General features: G+C 44.9%; 1 long non-coding RNA gene across 1 annotated transcript; it reads right to left on the reverse strand.

The window, feature by feature from the left end:
• Positions 1-3779: 3779 nt before the first annotated feature.
• Positions 3780-4753, reverse strand: LOC125709078 (uncharacterized). Its single transcript, XR_007382601.1, has 3 exons — positions 4663-4753; positions 4220-4254; positions 3780-3987 (listed from the first exon to the last, which is right to left on the reverse strand). It is a non-coding gene; the product is annotated as an uncharacterized LOC125709078 (long non-coding RNA).
• Between the last annotated feature and the right edge of the window lie 18356 nt (positions 4754-23109).

Consider the following 23109-nt stretch of genomic DNA (forward strand, 5'->3'; position numbering starts at 1 on the left):
GGGAACCTCAGCAAAGTTGCACTTATGCCTAATTGGTTCCTTGATAACTGTATGCTCGTAATACAGGCTACTGCTGCCAAACTACGTCGTTTTGGATTCATTTACCGTCAGGTAAGTAAATGCACTTGTAAATGAGTGCCGGTTAGCGTGAGGCTCAGTGCCTGTATTGTAATTAATATTTGCAGGATACAACAAGTGAAACAGTGAAATACATATTTCACTGCATCTATCTGTCTCTGCAACTGGGCATTAAAACTAGTGCTTCCTCCTCCTCCAGCATCTGCTTCCCCTCATTCTGCCCTTTGCACTGGGAAGCAAAGCTTTGGGTCACAGACATCCAGAGTCAAGATGAGAAGAGAATAAAAATGAATGCATGTAAAGGAGGGTGTTACGCGCCAGTACAAGTGGACGTGGGGGAAAGGCGTTTCTGTAGAAGTGAACTGAAGTACATCGCCTGGCCTCATCTGTCTAAAACATTAACTGTGCTCCAGTTCACCATTTTGGCCTTAACACAAATGGTTCGATGTCTGTGTGCTGTTCCAGGTAATCAGTTAGACCACATTAGTTACCCAGGTCGGAATATATACCCAGCCACATCTAGCATATCTAAAATGGTACTGTAATATGAACTATCGGTGTTGCCTGGTGCTCCACGACCCAGGAATGTCCCCACTTTAACCCTACTGGACATGGAAGATCAGAGGAAATATAAGACACCTGAGACAGTCAATTACTGACTGAAGGGAAGACGAGCGAAAGGGGAACAGAGGGTGGACGGGAAACTTCACAGCGTTTTATGTGCACTAGTGGCAAATTCAGCTGCATTTTTTTTTTTTGGTAAGAACAACAGAGACCTCAGCTACACAGCAAACATAATAATGCGTTTGAAAATTTACAGTCAGTCTGATTATCGTTTGCCATAAACATAATCTGTAGCAAATCAGACAAGCAATTTGTATAAAATGTCAATAGAAATATAGAAGATGCATATGGTGTGTATATTCTCTGTAGTAAGGACAAATGCAAACGGATAGCATGTCTCACAAGCCCAACTTCAAGAATTAACTCCCAATATAGACAAAATACAGACAATTATAGTGCAACTGGGTATGACACTGATGATACACTGATGGGGGTGGCATGGTGGTGCAGTGGTTAGCACTGTTGCCTCACACCTCTGGGAACCGGGTTCGAGTCTCTGTCTGGGTTACATGTGTATGGCGTTTGCATGTTCTCCCCATGTCATTGTAGGGTTTCCTCTGGGTTCTCCAATTTCCCCCCACAGTCCAAAAAACATGCTGAGGCTAATTGGAGTTACTAAATTGCCGTAGGTGTGCATGCGTGAGTGAATGGTGTGTCAGTGTGCCCTGCGATGGGCTGGCCCCCCCATCCTGGGTTGTTCCCTGCCTCGTGCCATTGCTTCCGGGATAGGCTTTGTGGTTTTGAAAATGGATTGATGGATGGTTACACTGATGAGTTTGTTCATGTTGCTCTTTTAAAAACTTTGCAAAGCACTTTGGGAGAATGTGTTTGGAAAAGGTGATGCATGAAAATCAATTCAAGTTGATTGGACTTTATGTTATGGTGGTCGGTCTAATTTAGGCATAAAGCTCTTTGTTGATAAATGCATAACAGCAGCAGGGTTGTGTTAATGTTATTTTTATATAAATGTAATTGATGATGGATATATGTGACGAAGGTTTAATTTCCAGAAAATGCTTTTGGTTATAAATATTTTAGAGTAATTTCAGAGTGGTGTTAATCAAGAAAATCGAGCAATTCAATTCAGGAGGAATCAGTACTGACAAGGTCATCCTACGTTTTCCTGTTTGTTCGTTTTTTCCTTTTCTTTTTTTTGCTTTCGGTAGGAATAATTTTCCCTGCGGAGCAGAACAAATGAACAAAACTGTCCTTTCATACGTGCATCGTTTTTCCGGAGGAAACAATCATTAACTAGTGAGGGATCAAATAAGGTGGCATACAAAACGACAGGAAGCACAAGCTCCACGTGAGAAGAGAAGCCGTCGAGCAAGGATGAAAGAGAAAGAAAAAGTAGGTTGACGCTATAAGGAAGTAGGCACAGATGGAAAGACGAAATGGAGAGCACACAGAAAAAGAGAGAATGAAATGATTCAGACAAACCTGAGGAGGTCACTTGGCCATCCCAACCAGAAGGGGGCGCTCAGACTGCGGTGTGGCATTTAGGAAGACAGAGGAAGAAACAGGACTGAGGCATCCAAACCCCGAATGAAGTTCACATGAAGAGTTACAATCATATATAACATTATGTTAGACCTACTACCATAACATAAAGGATCAGCCCATTCATCAGTCTTTTATACCATTTATCCTATACAGGGTTATGGGAGCCAGAACTTATCTCAAAAACAATAGGTGCAAGGTAGGGAATTATGGTGTTTTCCATTTGAACTGTGAAGCTGGAATTTACAAATTCTGTGTTGGAAATTTTAATTGAAACACCCCCTGAAGGCAGAGTTACGACTTGGGAAGTCAGAGGTACCTCTACAACCCTGACCACAGAATTCAAGATGGCTGCCCCCTGCATCAACAGACGTGAAAGCTGTAGTTATATACTGTTTATTTCACATTTCTTATTTGTGCCTCATTAAATTGGTCATACATACAGTAATATCCAACCACTATTGGTGGACATGTTGCTACGGTGTTTGTATGTGCAAAATACCCTGTAATGCCCCCTATATTGCTAATAATGGCTAACAGTGAGCCTGGCTAGAACTGTCATTGCTAAAAGTTTTTCCCGACTTCTTGTACTGGAACATGGTTAACTTGGGTGTGACATCATTCCCAGTTTATAGTAAATGGAACACAGCATAACCCAGGATGGGGTGCCAACCCATTGCAGGGCACACATACCATTCACAAGCAGGAAACCCCAAAACAGCATGGGGAGAACATGCAAAATCCACACCCACAGAGCAGGAAATCGAACCCTGGTCTATAGATGGGCAAGGTGTCCATGCTATCCACAATACCATCCCAGGGTTAGATCGTACCGCTTGAATTTATTTTCACACATAACCTTTCTCCCAAAGCGCTTCACAAAGTTTTAACGAGAGGCAACAAACACATATTCATGGTATCCTCGGTGCCATGTTAAACAGCTGTCTATATTTTATCGTTATTGTTGGACACCTCATGAAGCTGGGTATAATTAACATGGTCAGGGACCCCAGGGGTGATTGTGGAGGGGGGGGCAAACACAAACATAAGTGCATTTTCTGGACGGACTCTTAACAGGGTTGTGCCGGGTGGTGGAGTTGCTTCACTTGGTGAAAAGTTGACGACAGAAAGAAATACTTCACTTCCACAAGCTTGATTGAGTTACATCTTTGTAAAAACTATAAAATGTAACTACAAAGCACTGCATAAATAACATTGGTTTTCAGAATTGTATTTTGCTTCTTAATGCTGGTAATGTAGTGCAAGTAACACTTAGAGGACATTAAAGTCAAAGGCATCTGGTTCCCCTAACAGAACAATTGGCCCTAGTCTGCCGCCCCCCCCCCCCCCCCCCCCCAGTTGAAACAGTCTAGAACCGCTATTGGAGACCCCTTACTATTTTGTATGATGCGTAGTTATCAACTTGGGGGGTGGGAGCGATGGCTGAATGGGGAGGGGGGTTCGTACTACAGAGGAGAACATACACATACAGTATATCTTGCACTTTTCTGTCGATGATTTTGTCTTTATCCCTTATGTTATAATAAAGGTTTATTTTAGACATGGCTTAGCATCAAACAGTGTTGTGGTGTCTTACTATTCATGGGATCCAGGGTGATCACTGTATACAGAGCAGTATTGTGTAATTTATCACAAAACACTGAGTCGGAGCATTACCGTGATCAGCATTAGTGTGGCAGCAGCCAGGGGCTTGTGAGTGATTCCTTCACGTGTTTTCGTTCCAACAGTATGAGGCAGAAGCCATTACTGGGCTGCCAGCTCATTCTTCAGAAAGTATGGGACAGCCAGGAAAGAAAAAAACACCACAATAGGGAGGAAATTCAGCGTTCTCAGTGCCAAGGATCTCAGGCTGGATATTCACAATTGATGAAAAAGGAGCATAAAAATAAAAATGACTGCCGGCCTCCTTGCGATGTACGGTACTCTGTCACCAGCCTTTTCTTGAAGACTATGGGAGACTAACGCTATATCTCTTTAGATCTATGCAAAAACTCACCACAATTCTTCCATCCTCTGCATTTTCAGGGGCACCTAACAGACCAGAAGAATGACAAGAAAAACAAGATATTAGTGTACATCATGCATGGGTGCGTTTCTGAAACATAGCGAAAAACATCCATTCATTACCACTTGGAAATCGCAGCAGATTTTCTCCTACGAAGAAAGCTATTTTAAAACATCTAAAAATATGAATCAATAGGGCAACGTTGCTTATGACGCAACACGCCGGACGTGTACTTAGTCAGCTGAGGCTCTGTGTCACACAGAATGTTATTGGCTTTATAGCTATTTAAATGAATTACGCATGAGCTCATAAAGAGAATGTATGATGAATTCGGCCTTTTTCATTCTGCCATGCTCTCAGCCTTAATTCCATTATCATTGCCTAGGTTACCCATTAATTCTACTAATTGGAACAGATACATTTATAAAGATGACCTGCTGGTAAATAACATTTTCTGCTTCGATTAACATCCATCCATCTTTCACCAGCTTATCCAGGTCAGGATGGTGGGGCCATCTTCTAACCCTTTATCCTCATTGGGGTTGCAGGAGGGCCAGGAGCCAATCCAAGACAGGCAACACAGGTCACAAGGCAGGGGGACACCCTGGACAGGGAATATAGTATGACTACTGTTCAGTCAGCAGGAAGCATTTAGAGCATTTAGGGAGCATGGAGTGGTATTAGGATAGTAGAGGTATTGTTAGAACAAATGGGTCTTGAGGTGTTTGAAGGTGGAGAGGGAATCTGATGACTGGATGTGGTTCAGCAGCTCATTCAGCCAATGAGGAACCAGCTATCAAAAATGTCTGGAGTGAGAATCTTCACGCAGCGGAGGGAGCTCTGAACGGCACTGGTTTGCTGACTGAAGGGGGCGAGAAGGGATGAAGGTCTTAAGGCGTACTTCTCTGCAGAAGCGCAACACTCGCGTACCACAACAGTGACGTTTATGTTCGTTTCTCTATGTTTTACAAATTCTAAGAGCCAGTTCACACGGTTTGGTCAGCTGGGAGATTTCAATTCGAGACAAGTCTGCACACACATACACTCACATTTACATGTATGTAACAGTTTTATTACTTTGTCTGTAGGGTTCGCACACTACCCCAGCGCTTGCCAAAAGCACCCATGTTGGTATTTAAAGTGGGCTCTAGTGAATCGATCTTGCACAGTGTGCCCAGAGCTGCACGGACACAAATTTGGAGTTCAGCAGACGTTCGTCCGCGGAGGCGCACAGTGACGTCAAACACGTCATACACGTTCGAGCGGACACGTCTGCTAGTACGCGTGTGGAGAGGTATGACCAGCCTTTAAGGAGCCTTTTGATGCCTTAATGGCTCTGAAAACCAGTATGGCGGACTTGAACTCATGCATTCTATATACTGAGAATGTATGTGCTGCGCAGAAGGCATGTGGGAGGACTAGGGGGCACCTAAGAGCATGAAACTGCTCCCCTTGTGATATTCTAAGTGCCAGTCACTGAGGGGACACTCTGGCACATCCCCTTGAAACACCTGGCCCCTGAAAGGCCAGTGCACATCACCATAATGCACATTACAGTGAGTGTCTTCATTGTGACACACTGTGTTTTTCATTAGATATAAAGACGCTATATAGACGCTGCCTGGAACGGAGGCCATTCCTCAGACCTGCTGTGTCGTAAACAGAAGCTCGCAGACACGACTGGGATTTTTTTTGTTGGGAACAGGCAAACAGAACTGGAATCGGCAGGCGTAATGGGAGTCGCGGTCACGATGCGGAGAGGGTCAGAAGCCGAGGGTAGCACAGGAGAGACGGGGCAGGCGAGAGGGGGAGGTCTGAGGGGAGTGAGATCGGAGCAGAGCGGGCAGATGGCAGAGAAAAGGAGGAAGGAGGCGCAGATCGTCTCACGAAAACACTCGGCGACACCTCACACAGAATGCAGGGCAGGACTGGGCTAAACAGGGAGCTGGACATGTGTTATTATGCATGTGGGGCTGTTGCCTCTGCATTCTCAAGAGGGGGGCGTGACACCCAGCCATCGCCCCCAGAAGAAGGCCTCTGGAGCACACATGCCTCGGTGCTCCACAAAGTTCCCTAACTTTGCAGTGTCCATGTTGGAAGAATGGGACATCCATTCTCTGTTTAGTGCAGTGTGTCTCAAGCCAGCCGTCAATAATACCCAGACTATCTGGCAGGCAGCTGGGAGGGAGCAAAAACATGGACCGTCTAGGGTTCCCTCCGAGGACCTGGTTAGGAAACACTGTTTTTTTGTGACAGGTGGGGCGTGGCATATACAAGTGCGGGGCCACAGGGTGCTGGCCCCAACTGAAAGCTGATTGGCCCCCAGAGTGCCTCCTCTCCTCCTGCCCACCAATTCAAAACTTATCACTGGCCAATGATAAAGTTGGCCCCTCTCTATGAATTATGCCCGGCACCATAGAACCCTAGAATCACACCCGGTGCCATGAAAATACTACAGAGATAAATCACACAGATGCTTACAGAGGGTCCAGTCTTCCATCTCCATTTATCACAGATCACACACATACTATGAGCAATTTAGATATACCAATTGTCCTAACTGGTTTTTAACTACAGGGAGAAGCCTGCACAGTACAGGAAGATCATGCAGACTCCATACAGGCACAGACTCCATACAGGCACAGACTCCATACAGGCACAGGCTCCATACAGGCACAGGCTCCATACAGGCACAGGCACCTCAAATCATGGGCATGTGAGGCAATAGCACCGAACACTGAGCAACAATCACTTAAATGCAAATATATTAATAGTGCAAGGATTAGAGTGAGTAATGCGAATAATGCAAATATATCTACCACATGCTGTTACTACACTACAATAACACTGACGCCGAGAGAAAAAGGCACAGAAAATAACGAAATGCATCACAACGGTGGCAGTTTCAGATCTTCATTTAAGGAATTAGAGAAGCAAAAACAGCCGAAGACAGCAGGCTCCGTGGCTCAGGCAGTGCTAACCTCCCTGTCTGACTTGTCATCTCTCCGTGCTTTGCTAAGTAGGCGGCGGCTTATCGTCACGCGGCTGATTGGAGGGCCGGGAGCTCGGACGTCAGTGCGCTGAGCACATTTGTGCTTTGCGGGGGTGGGGGGGGGCGGCACCGTGACGTGGGCAGTGCTGATTGTGATCTCAGCAGCCCTGTGCGTCACGTTGGGGAGGAACAACAACATACAGGATTGCCAGGCTTTCTCTAAGAAACAGACGATCTCTCTTTTCATTCCCTGTGTTTTGTTTGCGTGACTCTTAATTTATCCTTAACATAAGTGAAATTCTCCCTTTGGTTATACATCAGCATATACGATAAGATAAAATGAACTTTATCAATCACACCAAGGGAAATTCCAGTGCTAGAGCAGCAGTTATACACAGGATCAGACAATACACACAACATAGTGTGATATATGCAGATTGTCTTGTTTGGCTTTGGAAAGTTTAGTGAACAACTCTACATGAATATATAAGTAAAATAAAATGAGTGTCCTTTAAACATGGAAAGAGTATGTATGTCTGACATCCTATTTACTGGTTGTGTGGTGATGGCATAGTCAAATTATAGGCTGTTCTTTAAGTTTAAATGCACTTAATTAACTGTTTCATCCCATGAAACAGAGCAGTATTTAATGTCCCTAGTGGAAAGAATGTCTCAGTTTAATCTGCTGTTATAACTGCCAGAAGAGGTTACTTTGATGAATCAAAGATGTGACATTTTCTTGCTAATAAAGGTACTCAAATGGTGAACATATTGTAAATTTGTTAGCAAAGAATATTGAGTGTACTTTGATAAATGTTAAATGAATAACATGCAAATGCAGAGAATCTTAGTGTGTGCAAAAACTTTTGACTGGTAGCATAAATATATAATATAGTGGTGTCTTGATGGTTTGGGAAGCGCACTTGTAATTGAAAGATTGCTGGTCCGGATCCCTGACCAGCAAGGCACCACTGAGGTACCCTGAGCAAGGTCCTGCCCCCAAGCACTGCTCCCTGGGGATTGAATTAGCTGCCTCCTGCTATGTCATGATGTCACATGTAATAATAATAATACATTTTATTTGAAGCGCCTTTCAAAGTACCCAAGGACGGAAAACATAAAAGCGGAACATAAAATATAAAAGTAGTTAGGCTATGAACAACGAATAGGTAGCATGTAGAGACAAGGACACATTGTTAATAGACCCACCAGCGCCAGATTGACATCAACCAAAACAAACAGGAAATACAAATAAAAGAAAAGGAGGAGGATAGAAGGTGTGCATCGGTAGAGCGTAAGGAACGGGTAGGTTTGTATAAGGTGAGAAGATCCGCGAGGTAGATGGGTGCTAGGTTGTTCTGGGCTTCGTAGATGAGCAGAAGGATTTTGAATGACCACAATTACCCTGCTCGTCCATTACACTTCATTTCAGCGATATGCGTATTTGTATAATAGAAATGCACAGTGTTGCTTCCGAATATGTTAACCCTGCCTTTTAGAAATGGCGCACTGGTGCGACTGATACGACCGCCGTTTACACCTCGCTGTTAGTAAAGCAGGTTAACTTTCTCTGCTTTCTATAATGTTAGTATGGCGTGGGGATGGGGGACAGCCAGCCCACTTTGAACCCCCCCCCCCCCCCACAGATCATTTTGTTTCCTTTCTCTGGAGCGTTTCGTTCCTCTCCCCCCTTGTATTCCGGCAGTCTTTGTTTCCCTCTTCCCCATTTCATACACCATCTTGAATTTATATAAACCACACAGGAATGGATTGCCACACACTCTTGTCCAGTGCCTTGGGGTGACTGTTGTGAAAGGCGCTATACAAAAATAAACTTAATTGAATACACTAGACCACATCAGTCAGTAGCCATGACTACAACCAGACCTTTCCCCTGCTGGCGTTTCCTGAGGTACCCCCTGTCAAACCAGACACACTCTACAGCAGAATGGGGGATGCACACCTCTGGCCGCTAGCCAGCTTCCTCACCTTCTTGTCTGTTTGCTGCACCACTCCAGGCTGACCAGGCACCTATAATGCAGCAGCTGGATTGGCTAAACGGCAGCCTCCTGCAAGCACATCAAGCTGCTTCTCTATCCCCGCAGCCACAACAATGACAAGAGATGTGCAACTGACCACAGGCACCTGATATCGCTGTACGTTGGCCTTCACCCTCACCCTGTCCTCCTGATTCTCCACGGACTGATTAAACTGCATTGCAGTACCTTGATAAATTGCTACAGTCCTTCTAATAGTGGGGGGAGCAAATATTACTACGCCTTTTTGTCTTTTGTCTTGATTTCTTTGTATTTTTTTTTTGGTCCAATATGCTAAAAATTATTAAAAACCCAGTAAATACTAAGAACAGGAATCAAAAGTGATCATTTTCTACTATGTCATTGTTCATTTATACTGGTTTTGGTTTCACCCCCGCAACCCTATTCTGGGAGCAGTATGAATGGACGGATGGATTATTTTGGTTTCACATTCCTAACGATTTGTCTACATGAGGAATGCACTGTGACATGAGTAACAGGGAGGCTATGTGAGATATGACTGCTTAAGCACGTTTGAACAATCATGCTGCTGATCTTTTCATTTACAAAATACACAAAACAATACACTCAGTTCTGGGATCGACAGAATCGATTTATTTTTCAGCTGAATACTTTTAAAAGGCTATGTATTCATATTAGTGAAATAGACGAAGCCCCGGAGAGAGCAACAGAGAGCCAGTTTATTACTCAATTTAACTTAATATGATGGTCTTAACTCAATCAAGATCACTGCCCAGACGCGCATTCTTTCAGAGGTAAGCATACCTGTACAGTTAGCAAAGCTCAATACTCCGATACACTTAAATAAATGCAATATATTAGGAGTTAGTAAAACATCAATTAAAGATGGTAAAAACTTAGCCCACCAAAATATCACATACAGACTCTCCTCTACTTACGAACGAGATACGCTCTGAACAGTCGTAACATGGAATGCTCGTAAGTCGTTATTCAACATCATTTTAAGGGTATACGCAAGTACAAAGAAGATGCTGGGAGTACGCACGCTATGCTGCTGCGCGGTGGGAGCGGCCAAAAGTCGTACTAGGTGGAATTGGTGCACAAAAAAAAATAAATGATGTTGCGGACAGGAAACGGGCGCCCAACGAACACAATTTGGACTTACAATCCTATTCGTTCATATGTCTGAAAGTTCATAAGTTGAAAGTTCGTTCGTAAGATCATATTTGTGTGTCTTCGATTTATTTTAGGCTTTGGGTTTTGATGATTGTGTCAGTATCAAGAAGCCACGTGCATTAGCTCATATATTTAAGAACAACTAATGTCCTAAATATCACTGTGTTACGTCCTGCCCGTCATGTTCGCCTGACCCTACTGTCTCCTTCTTAACGTGACCCTGATGAGCCATGCCTGTTGCTTATTACCCCTTCTTAGCCTTTGTATTCAACATTGCTTTCCACTCATAACCAAGAAATTCCCTGGAACACCCCCTGAAGTCGGAATTCTACACTACCCCTAACTCAGAATTCAAGATGGCTGATCCCTTTATCAACAGAAGTTAAAACTGTAATTTTATACCGTTTTAGCACTTACATCTTATTTGTAGATTATTAAATCGGTCATACACACAGTTCTCTCCGCTCAGTATCTCTGGATGTGTTGCTGTGCTGTTTTTATGTGCCAAATACTATGTAATGTGTTATCAGCTGATATTGCTAACAGTGGCTAACAAGGAACCTGGCTAGAACTGGGGCATGTTTCGGAAAGCAGGATTTTTTGCTTAGCCGGATCACTTGTCTGATTTGATGTAGTCTGGGCTAATTGTATGTGAACGAAGATATAGGCCATTTAAGCTTGGGTAAACCAGAAAACTTGCTTTTTGAAACAGGTCCCTGGTATTGCTAAAAGGCTTTCCAACTTGCTGTAATGCAATGTGGGTAACTCAGGTGTGATATCATTCCTGGGTAAATGGAACACGGTATAACACAAAGTACCTGTTTGTCCCGTCAGTCCCAGTCAGGTCATTGACGTCACTCCTCCAGTCTGTCTGTGTCCTTCCCCATGCTTGTTTTGACCCCTCACAGTCTTGTTTGTTTCCCTGCTCCCATTTAGTTCAATAAACCCCATTTTGTTTGCCATACGCCTGCATCCTTCATCTCGTATCACGTGACCGAATAACCGGACTCCCAAACAACTCCAGCAGTCTGCCCCTCTGCTCCAGCTCTCACACCTCTCTGTATCTGGCAGACCGGATTCCCCGAGTGCCTCAGATCCAAAGGGAATCCAAAGGGATTACCAGCACTGTGGGAGCCACCCCACGTTCAAGCTGAGGACTTTTTCCTCACTCAGCCTGCCACTGCCTCTCCAGCGCGTGAAGCTGCTCAGCCTGCCACTGCCTCTCCAGTGCGTGAAACTGCTCAGCCTGCCACTGCCTCTCCAGCGCGTGAAGCTGCTCAGCCTGCCACTGCCTCTCCAGCGCGTGAAGCTGCTCAGCCTGCCACTGCCTCTCCAGCGCGTGAAGCTGCTCAGCCTGCCACTGCCTCTCCAGTGCGTGAAGCTGCTTAGCCTGCCACTGCCTCTCCAGTGCGTGAAGCTGCTCCTGTGTTTCTGTCCCTGTCACCGTGGTTCCTCTACTTGTCTGCATTGTCCTGGTGTTGTCAGTCAGTCACTGTCCCTGTCTCTCCTGCTCCCTGGTCTCCATTGATGCCAGGTGTCTATCCTTCTGGTCCATGGTCCCAGGTGCCTGGCTCCATCCTATGTTTAGTCTGTTTTGTCTTTATGGTTCTGTTCGGTGTTGATCTTTACTGTGGTCCTTTTGGTCCCTGGTCTGGCCCCTGCCTGTTTCTGGCCTATGTGTGTCCTGTCCTGTCGGTGGCTTGGCCCCTCTGGTCTGGTGTGTCTGTTCCATGTACCCTGTCGGTCCTGCGGTGTGCTGTGCCATCTGGTGTCCTGTTTGTCCCCGGCCCTGTGTGTCTGTCCTTGCATTCAGTCGCCCTTGTCCCCTCCCCAGCTTGTCCTCCTTGCCCAGAGGGCATGCTTCTGAGGAGGGACTTACTGTTATGTCCTGCCCGTCATGTCAGCCTGGCCGTCCTGTCACCTCCCTAACTTGGCCCTAATGAGCCACGCCTTTAAATTTAAGTACCTGCTTGTTTTGTCAGCCCCAGTCCGGTCATTGCTGTCACTCTTCCAGCCTGCCTGTGTCCTTCCCCATGCTCGCCTGCATTGTTTTGACCCCTCACATTCTTTTTGCTTCCCTGCTCCCCCTTTTGTTTGCCACATACCTGCTTTTGAGTGCTTTGTCTCGTATCACGGGGCACCATGCATGTAACAAATTCTAGAAATTAATATTTGGTTGCTTTAACATGCACTCATGTATACATAAAACAGGAAGAAAATGTAAATAGGATGTTTTCCACTTTTTGTGTTTGCGTACATTCACTAGACCATTTCATTGTAATTGTCCGTTGGTCCACAAGAGGGAGATGTTGATTTTAGAAAATCAGATGCAGTTCATGAGAAAACCTTTATGAAAAGTATTTAATGTATCGTTGTAAGTAGTAACACTATCATTATTTTTAGAAAACCGCCACTGCTCAAAGGATTAGTGAACTTTTTTTATGAACTCTGTAGGAAAAGTCTCCTGTTCACGCTCAGTGTGTATACTGGGTTTGGTCTAACGCTTAGTGTGTTTACTCTATTATTGTAATCATTGGTCCACAAGAGGAGATGTTGATTTTAGAAGAGCAGATACAGTTAATAATCAGAAAACCTTCTGCAAAAATATTGCTTCACAGCCAGCTAAAATTGTGCTGAATTCTGTGACATTTGTCATCGTTGTGACCCCCCCACTACATTTCGGGAAACCGTCGATAGTAAGAATTATAGTGTGGCAAATATATCTGAATTTGTCCTGAAAGTCTGAAACAGCAGGGGGCGCTCTTGGCTCTGCGTTTCCCTTCTGAACCATGGTACAGTTACAATATGGCTTGTTAGGTTTCCTGCTCATGTACAGGCAGCCTGCGTTTAGCGTTTGCTTCCCTTGATGTCCCTTCTGTTTGGTGATTTTTGTCATCGCTTGCGGATAATGATGCACAACTATGGGAAGTATGAATAATCTGAAAAGCTTACGCAGTCCCTCTTGCCCTTTGCGAGACTCCCACTCACTCCCATTCGTCCGCTTGGCTTCTCCACGGTTTAAACAGGATGTTTATGCTTCCACGGGGCTACAGAGCAGATCTGATAATGCTCTCGTGCTCCCCCTGGTCCTTCTCTCCTAATCCATCTGGGGTTTGCTCACCCCTGCCAGGGTTTCTCACGTCAAGGCGGTAAAAGCGTCACGCAAAACAATTGACTTAATTTGATGTTGAACCTGTTCAAACTGCAACAAAGCTCAAGGAAGAAGCAAATGAAGTCACTGCTTTAAAAAAAAAAGTGCCTCAGGTCATCAGAGATACATAGAGTCATGCTGCGGCTTTCGTCAGATGGCTAAATTAAAGACATCATTTCCCTTTGGCTCTATGCGGTTTGTCTGTGAGTTCACAGACTACAGTAATCATTCGTCTGCCCAAACATATGTTCACAAATGTGTCTGAGTGGCGTGAGACTGCAGAATTATACAGGCCAGTGCGTGAAAACCCAAACACTCCGAAATGACTCCAGCAGGGCAAAATCAAAGCGTGTGAAAGAGCCGTCTAACCAATTATTTGTTTTAGCCTTTTTTTTATGACAAGTCACTGCTTCTGGCCAAAAGAGGAACTGAATATCTGTTGGGTGTGTTTGTCAGCAAGGACTTGGATAGAATAGAAATCCACCATATGATCTCCTTTGAAGAAAGTCGGAGTGCTGATGGCGACGGTCACATTTTAGGCGTCGGGTCACTTTTTGAGTTCCGTCCCATCCGTCTCTAGATATTTCCCAGTGTCATTTATTTTACACTTCAAAATTCCTTAGTGTGTAGCAGTTTAACAGCTCAGCTTCTGTGTTCATTTTGAGGGCACATCAATTTGACAGATGAATCTAAGTCATGCCCGATCATGCTGCGCCGGTAAGAGTGCGTTTCCGGGGTCAGCTAACCGCCGTGTAGCATCCAGACCGGTGTGCGAGCCCTGCATCTTGCATTCTGCACAGCCGCGGAAGACATTCCTATTAACGTGTTTGACAGGATGCGCAGCAAATGAGCTCCAAAGACACCTTCGGGGGCATTGGAGCACAGATAAATAAGATTACGCTTAAAGGAAAAGATCAGTGACAGGTCTGTGCTAGTGCTGATAAGAATATTGGTCTGGGGTTTATAGCAGTAGTTACTTTTACAAGCTGTTAAAATCTGCATGCTATATTTAGACAATGGGAGGGTGTCTTTACCTTATAAGTCCAGCATGGAAAATGTCTGGTTATGGTGAGCATTTCCTGTGGACTGTAATCAGCAAATGAAAATACCAGTGCGGAAAAAAAATGCCAAACCCTTTCCTATTCTCCTTCCCCCCCCCCCCCCCTCTTCATCCACCCTCCGTCTAGCACCCTACTGTTACTTTTTTCGCTCTCTCCGTTACAAGAACACTGTGTTTGAAGTGATGGATTTCTGGATACTTCCAATGAAAAGAAGGCCTTGATTATTATAGAGCTGCACCCCAAGTGAAACAGTTAGAATTTATTTTAGAATTTTAGTGATTAATTGTCATCGTTGACACACCACAGCACAAACATGCCCCCCCCCCCCCCAGAGAGCAATATACTGTTTCTGGTCACTTTCTTAGGTACACCTAGCTAGTTCTTGGTAGAACTGAGTTTTACCTCCAGAACTACTTCAAGAGTAGATGAGTTGGGCTTTTTGTACACCACTGTTGCACGGAGCTTTTATGTTTGCTGTGGTCATTTTCCTGATAGGTTTAATGAGCCTGGATATTCTCCCAGTGGCATGGAAATGCCATCGATTGTGTGTTTTCTGTGTACGACACCTTCTAACAGACCATTTCTATACACTCTAGAAGCTGTAATGTGTGAGAAACCGCAGGAAAGTGGCCGTTCCATCTGTCAGCAACAGTCACACCATGATCAAAGTCTCTTAGATCACGCATCTTGGCCGTTCTAATGCTTAGCAAGACAGTAATCTCAAACCTCGGGAACCTATGTGCTGCAGCCAAATGATTGGCTGTTTGTAGGAGTGTGGAGACATTTTTGTTACATTTCTAAATATTCACCCTAACCCAGATCTGAATTTACATTAAGTGACGCCGTTAAACCTGTTACACCTAAACCAATAATCTTTTCACATACTCTTAAACGCCCTTTGTATGTGTATGCGAATCTATGGTCTAATTAGCAATTTCCTTTGATCAGCTGTGGTTTGTTTTCATATAACACTGTTGGCATTAGGGTTTGATTACCTAAAGCTGACATCCTTCTGAATGGGCCATGGACTATGGGCTGAGAATGAAAGTCCTACAGTAAACTGTGTCCACTTTTAGAAGGTAGTCAGGAGATGGAAGTGTTCCTCAGAGCCGTGTCCACTCACACCCTCTACGTGGAAGTCCCCCAGTTCACGCGCTTTATCGGTGGAGCTGCCACAGGCGCCTCTCTGAACCCTTCCGCAAATAAACGGCATGATTAGCTCATGATTAGTCATGATAACTCAATCTGCATGCTCCTCTACCATCACAATGACATCATCACCGCGTGCTCTGGACTTTGTCGCCCTGGTAGATATTCCTCTAAAAAGCATCCCTCCCCTGACAAAGGCAAATCCGAATCACGTCAGGAAAAGAGGCACAGATTTAGAAACCGCTAGTGGTGATGCAAGCGATTCGTAACACAAATGCTTCCTTTCAGACTCACTGCCTCTGGAACGTCATGTTATCGAACTGCTGGAAACCAAGTAAAAGCAAGCCTGCTGCGATATACCCGGCTGAAACACAGGACAAAAACGGATCAGACGGGTAGATGTAATATAGAGATACCGCACAGGCATTGATGTAGATCCACTAACCCTGTGGTTTTTATTTATTTGTCAATCTATTCATTTGTTTTACTAACAGGCTGAAAGTGTATCACTTCAGGGAAGTCCTGGCTGAGCCACTGGAGCAACAGGATTTAACGAGAAATAAAAATGACACTGACTTGCAATTTTTTTTTTATCAATCAGAATAATCTGTTGCAGGGCTCTTCAAGCCTGGCCCTCCATTCGAAATCCAGGCCGCATTTTCAGTTCTCCCAGGTAATTCGTTTAATAATTACGGATTCTGATTGGCCACAGAGGCTTCACACCTGGCTCACAGGTAAAGGGAGGCTAGAAAATCAGCAGGACTCAGTCCTTGAGGACCGTGATTTGAATAGCTCTGATCTGTCGATACAAGTTACTTGAATAAATGGTACTACTAGGGCCTTCTCCCTCCTTTGGTTCATTTATGTGTTGTGTATAAGCACAATGTATTTGTGAAGCTACACGTAAGTTCGATGGTTCCTATCAAAATGAAACTGTGAGCAGCATGTTCCACACGGAGGAATATGCTGCTGGGTCAGTTCTCACCAAATACTTATAGCGAACACTAGTGTACCAGACCGCAGTCTGAGCATTTCTTGTCAGCTTTCGTCACCTTTTATAACCCTTATGTCTGTACTGCGATATCCAGACTGAATAAGGTGTAAGCATGTTGTGATCTGTGTGAGACAGCACTTCCCACTTCTGTGAGTTACTCTATGGGAGCTTGTGGACGTGCTGAGCTTCAGAGAGAGACCACCTGGAGGTCTGGGCCATACAGACAGCTGAGCTCCACCTGCAGACCAAAGATTGGACACAACAGTCTGGTCCAGTTCTGAAAGCTCACTGTTCCCAGCCCCTGGCCAGTTTATTTTCCCGCTACATTCCCTTCCCCATGCACGAGTGGCTTCTCATCTCTTCTCCATCAGACCAACACGTCTGAGATCGGCTCCTTCTTCTCCTGCACCAGAGTGTGTCCCCCACACCCCTACAATCACCACCCCCCGTGGGGAGCACAGACGTGAGTCCCCCAGCACCTAGGAGATGCCCCCTCCCCAGCCTCAGCCAAGAGGCCTACCTATTATTCTCACTGTCTGGCCGCAGATGTGGCTGCAGCAGTGGTCAGACACGCCTCACAGCCCGGAAACTTCCTCATTACCAAAAACAGGCCCACTAGAATCACCACGGGTCCACCGGGAGTCACTGTAAAAAAATGCATCCCAGCTTTAAGTAAGTATGACTACTTTAATTACACACAAGCCAAAAAGGAATGAAAAAGGGTGTCAGATTTTCAGGACAGGCAGACTTTTAGTCCAGCAGAAATACACATGAACTAATTCATCCATTTACCTTCATTGACCACTTATCTAGTACAAGGGTCATGGTGACATTGTGTTAATTATTGATCAATAAGCACAGTTCTTAATGTCACTAGGTCACTAATAACAAGCACTAGGTATCACTAGATGTTAGAGTAGAATAGAGTGATACTTTATTGATTGTTGTGAGGAAACTTTTGTTCACCTACCCCATCCTGCTATTCATGAGAAAGACAAGAGCAGGCTTGGGAGGGGGGGGGTCACAGCAAATGGCAGCCACCTATATTGCCCATGGGGCGGGGGGGGGGGGGTAAAAGGCTTGGCTGAAGGGTGCGCGGACATGTAACTACCCTGTCGAGGTCGGGGCTCAAACCAGCAACCTTCCGATCACAGACACAGAGGCTGAGACCACTGACCCACTCACCGCCCCAAAGCTACTTCTGTCCTATTTTAATAACGCTAAAGAGCAGCACACAAATATAGAGACTGATTTGTAGCTACAGATTCAATAGGTATGATTCTCAGTTTAAAATTAAAGTGCACATACAGTGGCATGAAGCGAAAGTAGATTTTTCTTTGAATCAGCTGAAGGAAGGTCTGTGTTGTCTCAGAATGTGCATCATCTAGTGAAACAATCAGATTTGGGCCCCAGAGGCCCTCGGCCAGCCGGCTCGCTGGAGCTGCAGTGTGGTCTTGCTCCGAGGTGTCAGGCAGTTGCTGAGTCAGCACAGGTCCTGCCGTTTCTGCACCCTATCACTGGAATCCCACCGACTGAAGTACCTCCTTCACCTAACCCTCTCTGTGGCCTTAACCCCTGGGGGGTAACGACATCATTCCCCCACGGGACACAAAGGAGTCCCAAAATATCCCGCTTCCTCCATTCACCTAAAACAAACAAGGTGTGTCTAAACGCTAATCTCTTGTCATACTAGGGACTGTAGGCTCAGTTTCTGCAACAGCACTTGAAGGACAGAGTCTTTTTAGAGGGTTTGTGAGTCGCGGTTCGCTTGTGGGAGGCCCCTGAGCCTGTGAAAGCACTGCTTCACTGGTAGGTCCGACTGACTGCGCAAATAGACGGCCCAGATGTTTTTTCAAGGTTCTCTGTGCAGCCACATGTGCTCGAAGCAAGACAAGGGCAGACAGAAGAAATGGAAGCAGCTGCTTAGCTGTGGCTCGCTATCTTCAGTATATCTGCCATGAGAACAAGAGTGGAGGAGGACAACCCTCGATTAATTTATTCGTAGGAAAAATAAATGTTTGGGCATTTGGATTTATTAGCCTGTTTCAGCATCATTTCCAGAAAATCACTACTCTGAAGAGTACGGCTTATAAATAAGGCTGAATTCGATTGAATGATGACCCTGGATTTAGCATTTGCAATGTCAGATACGCCTGATTGTAGATCTTGATGGTTCCCAGAGGAACAGGGTCAAAATCTTCACAGACACTCACAACATGTCACCCATGAGATGGTCGATACTGCGCACGTTTGCATGGCCGGAGGGTAAAGGCGTCCACTTTCTGGTCATGACAACAAAACCCACACGCCCTGAAAATGCTGCTTTGAACTACACACCTATTGGGCATCTGTAAAATCTCTCACATGTGTTCTGTCTGAGGAAAAGCGAGAATTGTAGCAAACTCACCATACGAGCAGAACTTTGAGAAGGACAGCTCAAGCCGACTCGGGATTCTGAAGGACACAACACAGAAATACAGAGAAAAAAATCAAATCAGAGAAAACAACAGGAGAAAGAATGCTATGTTTTTACAAACAGACGCACACAGGGACACAAGACAGTGTTATATGTTTGGGCATGGCCTTGGCTGTCAGCCTAAAATGCTTCATGAATCAGGAGGAATCAAAGCACTCAAATGTTTACATGACTGAGATCCAAGTTATTTTTAAGTTATCTGGGACGGCAAAAGCCAGAATGTTATTTTCAGTTTAAAATAGCGATTGTACAAAAAAAAAACAAATGGATGCCATTAAAATGTCCTCATAAGAGCACCAGGGATGGAGCGCTGCTACCGTCAAGCAGGGATTCATTTTGTAGAATCTATGTTTACAGCCAATGAATGACTCTCAAAATCTTAAGGTTTTTACCATTTATTTCATAACCTGCAGATCTTTTTGTCTTGTTACGCATTGGAAAGTTGAGTGAACAACTATAAATGAAAATATAAGTCAAATAAAACATGTTTCCTTTAAACATGAAAAGAGTATGTGAGAGTATGTGAGAGTATGTGAGAGTATGTGAGAGTATGTGAGAGTATGTGCGTGTCTGACATCCTCTTAACTGTTTGTGTGGTGATGGCGTAGTCACATCCTAGGCTGTCCTTTCATTATTTAATGTCCCTTGTAGGAAGAATGCCTTGAATTTTCTTTGCTGTTTTAACTGCTAGAGGAGGTCACTCTGATAAATCAAAGGCATTTTCTGTGCTGAGAAAGGCACTCAGATGGTGAACATGCTGTAGATTTATTTGTTAGCAAAGAATACCGAGTGTATTTTTTGTAAATATTAAGTTGAATATCATGCAAATGTAGAAAATGTCAGTAGTGTGTGCAAAAACGGACTGGTAGTGTTTATAGCCAATATCAAATCTTTCCAGAAACTTCCCTAAAATCTCAAAGTCTCGTATGTGTGCTTTGAGCAGTTTCTAACTTGGAATATTTGTAATAACCGTCTGTGGTACATTAGTGGTTGTACTATAGTTATACGCACCCATTAATTTTCGAAAATGACTCACCCAGTCAGGGCCTAGTCTATTCCTGGAAATTAAGGGGGTTGGGGGGGGGGATTTGGGGTCATCTGAGCAGCACTGGACTGTGGGAGGAAGCCAGACCGTCACTGGACTGAACACATAGCTGCAGCCACAAACCATGTGTCACCCTATTGACCAAACGAAACAGTCGCTGACTAAGTAAAATGATTAAACACCAATAATATCGTTTCATTGGGAATCCGTATATACTCATACGCGCATTATAAAGTGCAGAGAAAAACATCCAGCTATTTGTTAACAAGGGTAAGGAGATGTGCAGTAAAATCTGAGCTAAAGGAGAATACATTTTTAAACGGGAAAATTCGGTATGGTAGGTTAAACGATGTGGCCCCACGGTACAGTGCTCCTCTGGTAATGAAGCGCATTCCCTGATTTCTTGTGCAGAGAAGGATGTTCAATTACATGTTCATAGACTCCACACTGTATTATGAAATACGTTTCTGTTTCTCTTAGATAGTTGGGTGCCTGTGCCCCCCTCCCCCTATTTTAATTGACCATCTCTCTCCAGCCTTGGAGCCCCATCAATACAGGCACTCTTTCTTAAGTTTTCCCGGAGCCCCCATCTCCCAGCGATGGAGGGCCTATGTAAGGCCGTTCGTCATCACTCATTTTGCTGCCCTCATGTTTGTCTGCCATCCAGATGAATGTCAGAAACAGACACTTTAGTCTGAGCTCGGCTTGCATGTAATGAGCTGATTGCTGGAGTGAGAGACCGTCTCCCTGCTCCGATACACTTTTAATGAGCCGTGTGATGGGCAGCTAGGGAATTGTCCCGTTTACGGCCCACATGAGTTACTTGGGGGGAGCAGGATACCTTTTTTACCAGAATCTTACTTACATTATAGAGGATGACCTTTATATATGATTGCCACATTGTGCAATTAAACTAGAGAGTAAAGTTTCGATAATTATTCGTCAGATGCAGAGTTATACTGAGTGCAATGTGCAAATGAGTGGTTGCTAAGCTCCAGTCTGTGAAGAAAAAGACTGGTAGAAGAAGGGACATAAGCTTAATGGACATGACAGACAAGATATAACACATTTGATGCTAAATAATCATAAATATCTACGGTGGTAGTGGAGGTAGTGCAACAGTGTAGTGCAGTATTAATACATGTACATGTGTGGGTTAACTAGGCCGCACGTTGGTCTGAAGGCCCTGAACTCTACCCACATTACGGAGCAGTAACATTTAAAAATCTGTAATATTTTAGCAATATTCTTAAACATTATTCTTAATTTTTGATGGAATATACCGTTTTATTGTGTTACTTTGACAGAATAGATTCTCGGTTGCATCACTGCTGAACATATTTCGGTAATCTTAAACATTTGTACACGGGACATTTTATGGAAGAAATTCTGGATCTTTGCACAGTTCTGCGCGGTGAATTCACCCTCCAGAACAGGAGCACTATGTCAACAGTGAGCTGACGGAGATCCTGCTCGTCTCTTCATGGAATCTTATCTTTCGGGTTTTCCCTACATTCTTACATCATGGCTGACTTCTGGCGCAGTCACACAGTCACACAGTCAGCCTATGCAGGAAAACGCCGTAAAAGGCTCTCCTATCCCACACCTCTAACTGAAGAAATGCCCACATTCCCCCCCCCAGTTTGCCAGTGTGCCAAATCCCGTCTCCTGCTCAGCTGTCAGCGACACTCCCCGAACGTGCCGGCGAGTGCCAGTGGCAGTGGGCGTCCGCTTTTCAATTCGCACCCCTCGCTCGCGGCCCGGCACTCCAGCACCGCGCCTGGCACTCAGAAGGTCCCGCCGCACCGCGCCGCACCGCGCCGCACCGCGCCACCTGCGCCGTGGGCCTCCGTTTGTGCTGGCCGGCTCAGTCGGTGTCGTGGGACTCCCTAGATATGCTCCTTTGTTAGCATCTCAGCATTTGTATATTTAATTACATCGTTTCTTTTTCCACTACATGCTACCAATTTTGCTACAGCATCTTTCTGGAGACAACAGATGCCTTTTAAAACGCCTGATGTACCTCAGTGAGCCATAATACTTTAAGTCTGCCATCTGCTCCCATCAGCTACAACCACTATCCATATAATTTCCTTAGCCAGTGGTCCAGTACCAGACTGTCTCAGGAAGAGCAGTGCATGGGACAGGCTGTCTGTCCAACACAGGACACACACACACACACACACACACACTATGGACATAAGCCTAATCCCAACTATGACAACCTTAATCCCTATCCAGCTCTATCCTTAACCATTACTAACAAAACAAAATACATATTTTTAGTTTATTGATTGCAGTCGCAGATTTTTATAAAATTGAGGTTATCCTCATGGGGGACGAACAAATATCCCCCACAAGGTAAAAAGTTACGGGTTTCCATCACATTTTGGGGAAATCTGGTCCCCATAATGTAATAAATATGAAAACACGCACACACACACTCTCCATCTCTGTCTGTCTCTCACACACGCACACACACCAGTGGTGATTTGGGGACACTTATTCAACTGTGGGAAGAATCCAGAGCAAACTCACTTGGACGCAGGAAAAGCAAGCAGACTCCGCACACAGAGCAGGGTCCGAATGCAGGACCCCGGAGGCACAAGGAAAAGCTTGCTATGGTGCCGGTGGATGCAATTACTGGGCAATGCATGGAGCGCATTTGTTTAATGAGACGTGGAGCAAACAAGCATGTATGTGGGGGGAGATATGCAGGGAATGTGTGGGTTAGGGATGAGGATGGCTGGGGTGGGGGTGGGGCAAGTGAGGTGAAGGCCCCAGAGTTCCCCTTCGCCCCTCCCCGCTGCCTCTCCCCG

The sequence above is a fragment of the Brienomyrus brachyistius genome, chromosome 15 (genome assembly GCF_023856365.1).
Source record: "Brienomyrus brachyistius isolate T26 chromosome 15, BBRACH_0.4, whole genome shotgun sequence".
NCBI lineage: Eukaryota > Metazoa > Chordata > Actinopteri > Osteoglossiformes > Mormyridae > Brienomyrus > Brienomyrus brachyistius.